Source organism: Xenopus laevis, chromosome 7S, assembly GCF_017654675.1.
Source record: "Xenopus laevis strain J_2021 chromosome 7S, Xenopus_laevis_v10.1, whole genome shotgun sequence".
Classification (NCBI taxonomy): Eukaryota; Metazoa; Chordata; class Amphibia; order Anura; family Pipidae; genus Xenopus; species Xenopus laevis.
Genome location: NC_054384.1, coordinates 31,594,707 through 31,607,923, shown reverse-complemented (window position 1 = coordinate 31,607,923; position 13,217 = coordinate 31,594,707). Strand labels below are relative to the sequence as shown.

General features: G+C 40.8%; 1 protein-coding gene across 1 annotated transcript in view; it reads left to right on the top strand.

Moving 5' to 3' along the window:
- Window positions 1-765: 765 nt before the first annotated feature.
- Window positions 766-13,217, top strand: part of sec31b.S (SEC31 homolog B, COPII coat complex component S homeolog) — a gene marked incomplete at its 5' end in the record, with an annotated part of 58,303 nt that continues 45,851 nt past the window's right edge. Inside the window, 1 exon segment of the mRNA NM_001091781.1 lies at window positions 766-779.

The window sequence follows — 13,217 nt, the reverse complement described above, 5'->3', positions numbered from 1 at the left end:
TGCATCTTAAGCAAGTCCCAAGGGCAGGCCGGGACTGGCAATCTGTGGGTTCTGGCAAATGCCAGAAGGGCTGCTGTAAATTGCCAAGGACAGTCACTATTTCTTGGGCTGGTGGGCTGTTTGGGCCTCTGTGTACCTGAAATGCCAGGGACTATTTTCAATCTCAGACAGTCCAAACTTGCCTAAGGGGGTGTAGATCCCCCTTTTTTAAGGCTTGTTTATCACAGAACTAAGTTAAGTCCTGGTAAGCCACATGGGGATTGGCTAGGGAGGAGGGAAGTTCAAATTCCACCCATCCAACCCCTATGTGTTTGTACCAGGACAAACAAGCAATACAGAAAGCTGTGTGTGGAAAAGAAATGCTATCACCAAGCTCCTCCCCAAGTCTGCGCGTCACTGACAGCAGTGGGGTCAGCTAATCAATGTAAGTGCACCAGCCAGACCCAGGGTGATTGTCCCCCTGCCTATAAATTCTGATGCCGCCTCTGGCGCTAATGCTGCTGTATGACAGCAACTGCCTAGTTCATGACGCAAATAAAGCGAAAAGCTGACAAGGAATGTGTGCATTAGGCACCAGTAGATGGCAGCAGTAGTCATGCTTCCATGAGCCTGACGCCACACTGACAAGGCTGCTCAGGGCAGGGACGCTGCTGGGAGACCCACGTAGTAAACGCTTTCTGCTGTGTTTTTGCCACCTGGGCTGCCGTACAGAGCAAGTTCCAGGCATCTTCTTTACCAAACGCTGTAAGGTCCGACAGAGGAGAAGCAGGAAAGCCGAGGTAATGTAGGGGGGAGCTGGCCGCACAGAATTTAGTGAGAGGAACACAAGCTATTGTTATCACAAATTGTCAACCTGCTGCTCCCCAACTCGTGTTAGACTACAACTCCCAGAATTCCTACAGGCTTGGCTGCGCGCAGTAGTTCTGGGAAGGTGCCGAGCTCTAGGCTGGAGGTCCCAGATCAGGTATCGGCTAGTTGTGGGAGCCGTGGCTTATGACGGGGGACGGGTGTTGTTGGCCTGTCAGGAGCCAGAGGGGAGATGTATATATAGATATAGCCTGTATGTGAGGGGCAGCCTGGGAGTCACTGCCTGTATTACACATGGGCAGGAGGGGGAAGTGTGTGTGTTGCCCGGTGTCATGTGGGATTGTGGCTGTAAAGGGTGTGTTCAACTTCATCAAGTTCAGATTTTGGGTTGTTGCAAGTAAATCCTTTCTTTCTCACAGACTGGCACTAGCATGTGTGACACATTGGTCCCTACATCATGGAATTCAATGCCAGGGACATGTTATATATGCAGTTAACCTCTGCCACATCTATCATATAGGACTAGTGTTATCTATTAAAACCGCTAATGCCAGAGTTGGTAATACAAATACAAATTTATTAGCAGGGTAATTACTGGTAAATTTCTGCTTTCCAATGTATCTGCCCCAATCCCCACTCCTATAATAGCCGGCTTCCAATCTATCCAATCCCCAGCCCATCTATGTCTGCCTCGCCCCCTTCTCATCGTTGTAATATTTGTAGGGAACAGTGGAAACCCATGCATGACTTACTTATATTTCTCTGTCCTAATAATAAATTGTGGTTTCAAGGGGAACTCCACCAAACAATTATATTTACTTAATGAAGAGGAAATTGTATGCAACATTCCAATTAACATTAATTTAACCGAGAAGAGCCATTAATATTATCTTCATTCACTTCAGAGGCCCACAGAATAGCTCAACAGTAACTAGATATTACAGGGCCCCACAGAAAAATAATTCTAGGGCCCCTACCATATCCAAAGGTTGATCTTTTTTAAGGTTGCTTATTATTTAGGGCCTTGTGGGGCCCCCTATACCTCTTGGACCCTCCTGCAGTCGCAGGGTCTGCTTCCTCTGTAGTTACGCCCTGGATTTGTTGTGTGATATTCTGTCCCCAGCTCCCTGGCCGCAAGGAGAATGTACAGTTGAAGGTGATCTGATCCTGACTTCAACTGCACATGTTCTTGGTCAGTGATCACCAGAAAGCTGGGGAGGGAAATCAAGCAGCCAACCCTGCTGTGCTTCTCTGCTTTATCAGGAATGGACAAACAGGGCACTATATCACTTATAGTTATATTTTCTTTCATTTTACAAAATATACAAAAAAATCTTTATGGATGAACACCCTGAAGCCCACCAACTATGTTTGGCCAGTATACTGTGCCAAGAATTTTCAACCAATAATGTCCACAGTTGTGCCTAATTTGGGGGCCTGGCTTGCTGCATTAACTTGGATCACTAGCACAAATAACACTGAAAAATGATCACACAAATCCCTAGGCACCTCTGATGGGACTATAGCGAGGCAGCCACAGCTGCTGTGAGTTCTGAATGGCGGGCAGCATTTTATGCCTTTGCTTCTCACTAAAGCTAACCTTGCTCAGAAACACCCCTGCACACTGCTTTCTCGCCATCCAGAACTTGGGCAGCAATAATGGTTTCAATGTAATGTAGCCAGCCCCATCTAGGGCAGTGATCCCCAACCAGTGACTTGTGACATATTGCTCCCAGTGGTCTCAAAGCAAGTGCTTCACTTTGAATTCCTGGCTTGAAGGCAAGTTTTAGTTTTATAAAAACATTTGTAGTGCCATATAGAGTCTCCTGAAAGGCTTCCAGTCTATATCTGGCATTCCCAGGAACTTTTTGCCTTCTTAGGGTAAGTGCACACCTGGAGATTCGGGGAGATTTAGTCGCCCGGTGACTAATCGCCTCTTCTTTGGGATGACTACTCTCCCCGAACTGCTTCCCCGTGTCTTCTGCCAAATAGAGTCTCCTGAAAGGCTTCCAGTCTATATCTGGCATTCCCAGGAACTTTTTGCCTTCTTAGGGTAAGGGCACACCTGGAGTTTCGGGGAGATTTAGTCGCCCGGTGACTAATTGCCTCTTCTTTGGGGTGACTACTCTCCCCGAACTGCTTCCCCGTGTCTTCTGCCAAATAGAGTCTCCTGAAAGGCTTCCAGTCTATATCTGGCATTCCCAGGAACTTTTTGCCTTCTTAGGGTAAGGGCACACCTGGAGATTCGGGGAGATTTAGTCGCCCGGCGACTAATCGCCTCTTCTTTGGGGTGACTACTCTCCCCGAACTGCTTCTCCGTGTCTTCCGCCTGCTTCTATAAAAAAACGTCTGCGCCAATGCAATCGTGTTGCTTCCATTTCCGTAGTCGCCTGAAATTTACTTGTGAGGAAACTTTGGGCGACTTCGGAAATTGAAGCGCCAAAATCTCCTCGAATCTCCAGGTATGCCCTTACCCTTATGTTGCTTTCCAACTTTTTTTTTTACATTTGAATGTTGCTCACCGGTAAAAAAGGTTGGGGACCTCTGATCTAGGGAGTAAAGGGTTGGGGATTTAAAGGGGGGAATTGCAGGCAAGGGATCAGGTTTTTTTTTTATAAACACAGTATGGATTTAATGTTTCTATTTTGGAAATAGGTTTCTTTCTTTTAAGGAGAACATGTGTCCCCTTTAACCACTAGATCCCCGAGAGGGCCCTCTCATAATTTTGTTGTACAGGACCCTATGATTTCTTAGGGCAGCCCTGTGCTAAGGACATTAAGAAATAATTGTGCATTATGTTACCAAATCATTACCCCAAAAAAAATTTATACAGATCTTGAAACTCCAAAGTTACTTATAATATAGTGAATAAAGTACCCCCTCTTGTAAAATATAAGGATATTATAAGTTACCGAGGAGTTTCATGACCATATAAAAACACGAGGCCGAAGGCCGAGTGTTTTTATACAGGTCATGGAACTCCGAGGTAACTTATAATATCCTCATATTTTACAACTGGGGGTACTTTATTAATTATAATACACAAATTTTAGTGAGTCATGTGACAGAAATTACATCACTACTCACCGTTTATAACTGATGACATCACTACTCACCGTTTATAAGGATATATTTTACAAGATATTCATGGCTTTTGTGTATTATATTTAAATATTTTACAACAGAGGTTATACCGTTCCTTTATTCCCAAGTTCAATTTGGTCATGTGACACATGATGTATGCAAGATACACGTGCATGGGGGGGGCTTGTATATGCTGGCGACCGAGTTGCAACACTGTGGTGGCCAGGGGCTCTGAGGTGACAGCCGCACACCCCAGTATGGAACCCACAGGCCTGTAGTGCACACAAGGATTGATATAAACACTTTTGAGTGTGTCCCCACATATTCAGCATTCTTCCCTTGGGCTACCGGACTACCATGTATGCATACTCGTTGCCATGAGCTATTGTTTGCATTACACTAAAGCCTATTCACTCCTTGTATTTGCCGCCAGTCATAAGCTTCTCAGCAGAAAAATATGGAAACAAAGTAACATGTAGCTTTTGTGATAATCATTAAACATATGGGATACTGAATTAAAAATGTATGATGCTCTTTTATAAGAAAACAATAATAGTGGGTATAGCCTCATTCTAAAATTCAGTAGGACAACACACAATTTGCCATCCAATGCTATATGAGTGTTTAGAGGCAGCTCTTTTGTTCATTGCTTTTTTCTTTACATTCCGGGTTAGGAATTAATTTTGAAATTAGTTTTTCAAAAAAGTCAAATACAGCAAGGCCATATCTCATAGTTTTTTTTCTGTAATAATAAACCAGTACAGGTATCCAGAATGCACTGGACCTACAGTATTCTGGATAAGGGATCTTTCTGTAATTTGAATCTTCATACCTTGTCTACAAAAAAACATTAATTAAACCCAAAGGGCTTGTCTTGCCTCCAATTGTAACCATAATTATATCTTAGCACAAGGCACTGTTTTATTATTTTATAAAAATTGAATATTTTTTAAACATTTGAATGATTTGATTGAAATGGAGTTTATGGAAGATATCCATCCTACGATTCAAAGCTTTCTCAATAACTGGTTTCCAGATAACGGATCCCATACTTGTACCTTGTATTTGATGGTGACTAAACTGCATAAATCCATGTTAATTATTTAAAAGGTTTAAATACTTTAGTAAGCTTAAAGGACATGTAAACTCTCCAGTTGCTTAATACCTAAAACCTAACACAGTTATATTTTAGGGTGCATACCTAAAATTTGGTGTATTTAGCTTGCTTAATATCTTTCCGGAGACTTTCTCCCAACACTATTTCCCTGACTTGACATCTTTATTCTCCTCCCCGTGTCTGATATCACCAGGCAGGATTGCCGTTGCAGTACTGACAGGCATGAGCTGGCAAAATGAAAAAAAAAATGCTGCACATGCTCACTGGGACCTCCTCCGACAGAAGGAATGCTCCGTAAAGACCTTTTTGACAGACTAGACAGTCAAAGAAGGGGACCACCTCAGCAAACTAAAGGGGGCGGAGCTTCATGCTGGTACAGAGAATGGAGAATCTGTGCTGCGTGTGATTTTTGGGGGATACATTTTTAGGAAGACATTATGCAATTTGAGTGTTTTAGCAGAGACAATTCTCAGTACGGTTTATGGCAGGGTATTTGTCATTTTGTAGCTGTGACACGCAAAAGCTATGCTTAGGTTATATCTTCCTTTTTCTGACTGTTTCGCTAAAATTGTAAACTTTGAATGGGTAGGTCACTGTCACCTAAATGCAGTCATGTTAAGTATATATGCAATGCCCGTGTATGAACTATTCTCTACCATTTTTGAGATGAATACCTGACAAGTCAGTATTTCTCCCTATGACAGTAGATAGTATAGGCACCTGGGAAGGGGGTGGTTCACCTTTACATTAACTTTTAGTATGTTATAGAATGGCTAATTCCAAGAAACTTTAGTTGGCCTTATTTTTTTCTATGGTTTTAAAATGATTTGCCTTCTTCTGAATATTTCAAATGGACAGGGTGCTGACCCCATCTAAAAACAAATGCCGTGTAAGGCTACACACTTATTGTTATTGTTGCTGTTTATTACTCATTTTTCTATTCAATTCCGCATCTATTCCAGTGCATGGTTGCTAGGGTAAATTGGATCCTAGCAACCAAATTGCTGACATTGCAGGCTGGAGGGCTGATGAATTAAAACGCTAAATAACTTGAAAAAACACAAAAAAAAAATGAAAACTAATTGCAAATTGTTTTAGAATAGCACTCTCTACATAATACTAAAAGTTAATTTGAAGGTGAACTACCTCTTTAGCACAGGAGTGGGCTGAAAAGTTATGTAACGCCAGGTGTGGGCAGCTGGTGCTTCAGTAAGTTCCATCCACTTGCTAAAGGTCCCCGTCCCCATATATGGGTCGATATAAACTGCTGACAGATTAAGATTAAGTAGTAATCTTATTGGATAGTGTATGGGGCTCTACGATGGGCTTCCCTGAACCATAGTTCAGGGAACCATAGTTCATAGTCGGTTTCGTTGATGCGCTTCTTAATCTCGCCTGTATTTTCAGCTTGTGATCCGTCGTTGCACCCTAGGGCCCACAATCAGATCAGGCCGATATCTGTCACCTTAAAGCTGGCCATAGACTCAAAAATCTGCTCGTTTGGCAACATCGGCAAATGAGCGGATCTTTTCCCGATATGCCACTAACGGCATGGCTATATCGGGGGTAATCCGAATGTTCGGCCATTTGGTCGAACAATTGGATTACGATACGCCAAGGGGCTCCGATGGGTTGGTCAGGTAAAAAAATCAAACCTTCCCGATCGATATCGTGGCCAGTTATCGAACGGGAAGACCCATCGGAAGCCCCCATACATGGGAAGATAAGCTGTCAAATTGGTCTAAACGACCAATATCGGCAGCTTTATCTGTCCGTGTATGGTCACCTTTAGGTGGGCATATTGGGGAGAGGTCTCTGTGTCTATGGCCACCTTTTAAGGAAAAGTAACCTCAAAAAATGAAATTGTTTTAAAGTAATAAAAATATAATGCAGTGTTGCTCTGCACTGTTAAAACTGCTGTTTGCTTCAGAAACACTACTATTGTTTATATAAATAAGCTGCTGTGTAGTAATGGGGGCAGCCATTCAAAGGAGACAAGGCTCAGGTTAAACAGCAGATAGCAAATAAGCTCTGTATAACATAATGTTGTTATCTGTTCTCCACTATTTAACCTGTGCTTTTTTCAATTTCTGCCATTGCTACACAGAAGCCATTCAGAAGAAAAAAGGATCAGGTAAGATAGCAGTTAAGCTCTTTAGAACATAATGGTGTAATCCGTTGTCCACTATTTAACCTGTATCATTTAGCCCTTTTTCAATTTCCACTTTTGTTACGCTGCAGCTTGCTTATATGAGCTAAATTAGTGTTTCTGAAGCAAACAGGTCAGTTTTACCAGTGCAGGGCAATACTGCATTATATTTTCATTACTTTAAACACTTTCATTTTTTGGCGTTACTGTTCCTTAAAGTCAAGTGTGTACACATCTTCCTCATTATAGAGTAGCTGATTACTACAGGGAAGACAGATAGGGAGGGAGTGCGTGTAAATATTAGTGAGCAGCTAACTGGCTCGCTTCAGAATGGCTTCTCTTTGAGCTGCTGGGGGAGGGAGGGGAATGCCTTGCTTACTTCACCTTCTCTGATAGTCCCTGAGAGGGGAGGGAGCAGCTGGACTTTGCATGCAGGAGAAATTAACTCCGACATTATCATCATTTTAGCAGTATGGGAGTAAAGGTGGCCATAGACACAGATCCTATCGTACGAATCCTCGATTCGTACGATTTTCGGATCGTGAGTGGCGTGTGCCGAGATCTTTCGTCCGGCGGAGATCGGTCGTTTGGTCGATTGGTCAGGTTTGATTTTGACCCGACCGTTCCCGCCGGAGCCCACGGCACATCGTAATTGGATAGTTCGGCCATACGGCCAAACAATCAGATTACCCCCGATATAGCCATGCTCATTAATGGCATATTGGGGAAAGATCCGCTCATTCAATTTTGTGGAGCGTAATACTTTTACAAACCCAGTGGATCAAACAATCACTATGCACAGTCACCTCCATAAAAATGTATAAATCAATCTTTCGATAAAGTTTATTGAAACATGTGTAAAAGCAATGTACCGGTATTTGGCCAATAACAATGATATTTTTGGTAGTCCATAAGAGTAAAGTAAGGGCAGAGCTGATCCATGGTGCCTTGAGAAAAAACAAACCGCCCTCTAGTAAAAGTCCTGAGATGCCTCTCAGTAGATTGAGCATTTTTAGGATACAAACCTTGTTTGTTATGCTTGGGGGAGTTATTAGTTGCTTTATGGGTAGTGCTCAACAAAGGTGAACCATCCTATTAATGTTGCTCTCACTGTTGTTTCAGTCGGGCAGCTCACTAATCCTGGTGCAAATGTTGCATTATGCTACATTAGTTGATACATTTCTCAGCAGCATCTGTGGAATATTAGCAACTATTGTATCAGCTACCTTTAACAAACAGGCAAAGCTAAGAAATATATTAATGAATGTATAAAATTAGAACAGTATACAGAATTAGTGGAACCCCCCCCCCATAGAGCTGCTTCAGAAGAAGGTGAAAAATGAAACTTTAATCTTCAATGTAAGAAAAATTATCAGGAATAAATAATTGAAAGCCATTGGCAAAAGTCTTCTTTATTTCTGGTGTCTGAAAAAACTGTGTGGAAAGTGAAAAAAACATTGAGTACAACTGAATCCCAAATCGAATCCTGGATTTGGTGTATCCTAGTTTGCATTTGTATTAATATCTAGCATATAACGCTTCTGAAGAATATACAACAATGTTTGGAGAAGCAGTCAGCGGTTCAGTGAATGCATATATTTATTTTGAAAGAATCTGTTTTTTTTTTTTAATTTATTTTATAGACAACCTAGTTGCTTAATTTTCTTTCCAGTCATACTGGAACTTGTTGTTTTGGAAAATCTAAATGAGATGAGTCTAAAGAATTGTGATTCCAATGCCTGTGGCAAATGTATAAGGGTGTATTGACATGGAATATGCCAGCTGTAGTAGGCAAACCATAGAAAAACGTTGAGAATTCATGTGACTTCTCACATGAGAAAATCACAGCTGCAAGCCCCTGTCAGTCTGCAGCTAAACAATGGGGAAATAACTCTGCAGCACCCTCTACATAGCAGTGATCCCCATTCACTTTGAAAGATTTCAAGTGTTTTGTTCCCCTTTGCAGAGAGCAAAAAAATTAGTGTTTTAAAGTAATAAAATATAATATATTGTTGCTCTGCATTGTACAATTGTTGCATTTGCTTCAGAAACTCTAATATAGTTTATATAAACAAGGTCACATGACCAGTGCACCAGGGAGACAGGAGAAGCTGTGCAGGGACTGATACAGATGTAAATCCAGTTTGGGTATGAGATTAAAGGTGGCCATAGACACACAGATCCTATCGTACTAATGCTGACATCTTGCGTCCGGCGGAGATCGGTCGTTTGGTCGATCGGTCAGGTTTCATTTTGACCCGACCGATCCCGCCGGAGCCCACGGCACATCGTAATCGGATCGTTCGGCCATACGGCCGAACAATCAGATTACCCCCGATAAAGCCATGTTTGTTAATGGCATATCAGGGAAAGATTCGCTCGTTTGCCGATGTGGCCAAACGAGCGGATCTTTGCATCTATGGCCACCTTAACTCCTGTCTGAGAGATTGACTGACTGTGCCTTTGTAAATTGTTTAAACATTTAAATGTTTATGTGTTTGGGGGATTTTTGCCTGTTTTTTGTGCTGGTGTAAGTAAGTCACAGTTTGAAAATGTATATTTTGCTATTTTTGGTATTTGCTTTAATTAATTCCTGGAATGGTGAACTTAAAGGAACAGCAACACCAAAAATGTTTTTGAAGTATGAAAGTATAATATATTTATTTGCTTTAGATACCCCACTATGGTTTTATTAACAAGATGTTGTGTAGTATACAATGGGATTCTTTGGAAGGTATCTATCATCTACTCATCTATCCTGTGCTTGAATGACTGCCCCAATGTTTACATAGCAGCTTGTCTAGGTAAATGATGGTTGTGTGTCTGGAGCAAATACACCAGTTTTATCTGTGCAGGGCAACAGTACATTATATTGTTATTCCATTTAAACACTTTCATATTTTGGTGTTTCTATTCCTTTATTTTTAAAGGGGAACTCCGGCTTCCAAACCAAAATTTGATAAAGAGGCCACATAACAAAGAAACCCCTAATATGCCCATCACAGTTACTTGTTTCTTCAAAAAGTATGAATAAATGCCATTTTCTATGTTGAAATCCAGCTTTTTAGCAGTTCTTCTCTTTCTGCATTTGAAATCCTGGCAGAGAAGGAGGGACTAAACAATGATGTTACAAATTATAACAACTCCACAGCTTACAGACAGCATGCAGGAACTACATAACCCACAATGCATTGCACTATGATGTTCCTTTCCTTATTGAAATCATGTGTGCAGGCAATTGTGGGGTTTGGAGGATGCAGGCTAAGAACAGATGGCTGTTGATACAAAGTAACAGTAGTCAGCCAGCTCAGAAAAGTAGTCAGACAGATCAGTAGGAGAGCAGGGGGCTAGGCTTAGGGAACTGATCCAAACCATTAAAAAATCATGAAAAGTCTGCATATTTTTTAATTGATGCATATTGCAAAGTTGCTTGAAATTATGTTTACTTTTCAAAAAGCTCAAGTTATGTTTGTGTGGAGTTCCCCTTTAAGTTATCTTTTACTATGTTATAAAATGGCCAAGTCTAAGCAATTTGTCAGCTCTTCTGTATTTTTTATTAGTTTTTTTTTTTTTTTTTTTTTTATTATTTGCCTTCTCGCTTTTTCAACTTTCAAATGGGGGTCACTGACCCTGTCTAAAAACAAATGCTCTGTAAAGCTATACATTTATCATTATGGCTAATTTTGATTACCCATCTTTCTAAACAGGTCCTCTCCTTTTCATATTCCAGTCTCTTATTCAAATCCGTGCATGGTTGCTAGGGTAATTTGGACACTAGGAACCAGATAAATAAAATTGAATTAAAAAACGAATTCAAAAACCACAAATAATGAATAAAGAAAAACCACTTGCAGATTGTCTCAGAATATAACTCTGTTATACTAAAAATGATATATATGAACATGGGTATTTGGGGACACAATTAATAAATACCTGTCTGGGCTAGCAAAATACTAAGGGGCATATTTACTAAAGGCGAAGTGACTAACGTTAGCGAAATTTCGCCAGCGTGACATCATTTTGTTACTTCGCCGATTTACTAACGGGTGCAGGCATAACATCGCTAGCGATGGAGATAGACTCTAGCAGTGATCCGCTCCCTTACACCCGGCGAAGTTTCGCTCTGGTGAAGGGACGTAACTACGCAAATTCACTAAGATGTGGATTTTACTAAACGTTACCTCTTGCGCCAGACTTGCCTTCGCCACCTCAGACCAGGCGAAGTGCAATGGAGTAGATAGGACTTCCTCAAAAAATAGCGACTTTTCATTTTTCAGGGTGATAGGCTGCAAAAGATAGTACATTTTTTTCTGGGGTACCTGCCTTCCCCCCTACATTTCCTAACATATGGCACATAAACTATACACTGAGCTCATGTGTAGGGCATTATAACCTCTTATTTTATTAAGGTTTCCCGGGCTTGTGTAATGTAATGTATTTGCTGCAACATATACGTCCATTTAACTTTAACTTCCCGCCGTATGCAAATAGCCAACGCTAGCGCAACTTCGCTTCACTTGCCGCAGTAACGCTAGCACTACTTCGCCAGCGTTCGGCGCCCTGGACGCAACTTCGGATTTAGTGAGTTAGCGTTGTCTTGGCGAATTTACGCCTGGCGAAGTGTTGCAATGTGAGCGAAGCCGTCGCTGTCGAATTTTCGGAGGTTAGTTAATTTGCCCCAAATGTGTAATGTTATTTCACTGTCTGGTGATGAAATTAAAAAGTCTTGTTTAGTCTTTGAAAATGGATTGCAAGGTTCTAAAGCAATCTCTGACTTCCTTCATGCCTCCTCCCATAATGACTAATGTTTGTGCATGTCTGGATTTGTTGTTCTATTGTTACAGCTTTAGAGACTCAAAATGAACCTTGAGATTTCAAACCCAGATGCCATTCTATAAGTGTCCACTTCTTGTGACTTGAGAAGTTCTTATCTAATCTTTTCCTACATGTTGCAATAGTTGTATTTTACTAGAGAACAGCATGGTGTTTTATAAAATAGTCATTACCTGAAATTTTGAAAAAATCAGCAGAACAATAAATGTCTTTTTATTGCATTTTCAGCTGCCTGTGTAACTGGTTCTACGTTCTGTCTCTCCAATAATTATCCTGGCATGCTTTATGCCTGAAATTCTGGCTATTTTGGTTATGTGTCTGTAGTTTTCCTGGCTATGCTATTGCCGCTCCTGCTATAACTATTTCTGCTTATGAGAAGTAAAGATCAAAACACCAGGTAGAGTCACTTTGTACTGACTGTAATAGAAAGCACTTAGCGTAAAATTAGTTATGGCTGTTAGCACTTGGGAACACACTCTGGCATATTTTTACAACATTCTCAGTGGAATGCACATGCAAGAAGTCTCAAGGTATATAACGCCATTTCGTAACACCGCTTTTTATAGAACTTAGCATAGAAAAATGTAGTTCCCATGCTTTGTAATTGGAAACGATGATAGTACAGGTATGGGAACGTTATCCGAAAACCCGTTATCCATAAAGCACCAAATTACGGACCATCTCCCATAGACTTCATTGTATCCAAATAATTAGAATTTTAAATAATGATTTCCTTTTTCTCTGTAATAATAAAACGGCACTTTGTACTTGATCCAAACGAAGATATAATTAATCCTTATTGGAAGCAAAACCAGCCTATTGGGTTTATTTAATGTTGACATGATTGTCTAGTAGACTTAAGGTATGAAGACCAAAAAGATCCGTTATCCGGAAAACCCCAGATCCCGAGCATTCTGGATAACAGGTCCCATACCTGTATTTAATTTGACTGCAGTGCTTTTTGGCTACAGTATTTTAGTGGTCTAACTATGCAGTCTTTGAGAACCAAGCAGTTTCCTGGACTTTGATTTTTAATTTTCATAATTACACTTCACTATGTGCTTTAGCTCTTTAACGCATTTAAATATTAAATTAGTGTTTAGTTCTAATAAATAAGAAAGCCAAGCGAAGGATGAAAAAAACAAACAAACCGCAGAAGCTTTAAAATGCATAATTTTATCAAAACAGATATTCATTAAATGTTTTGCCATGATTTTTCACTGTGGT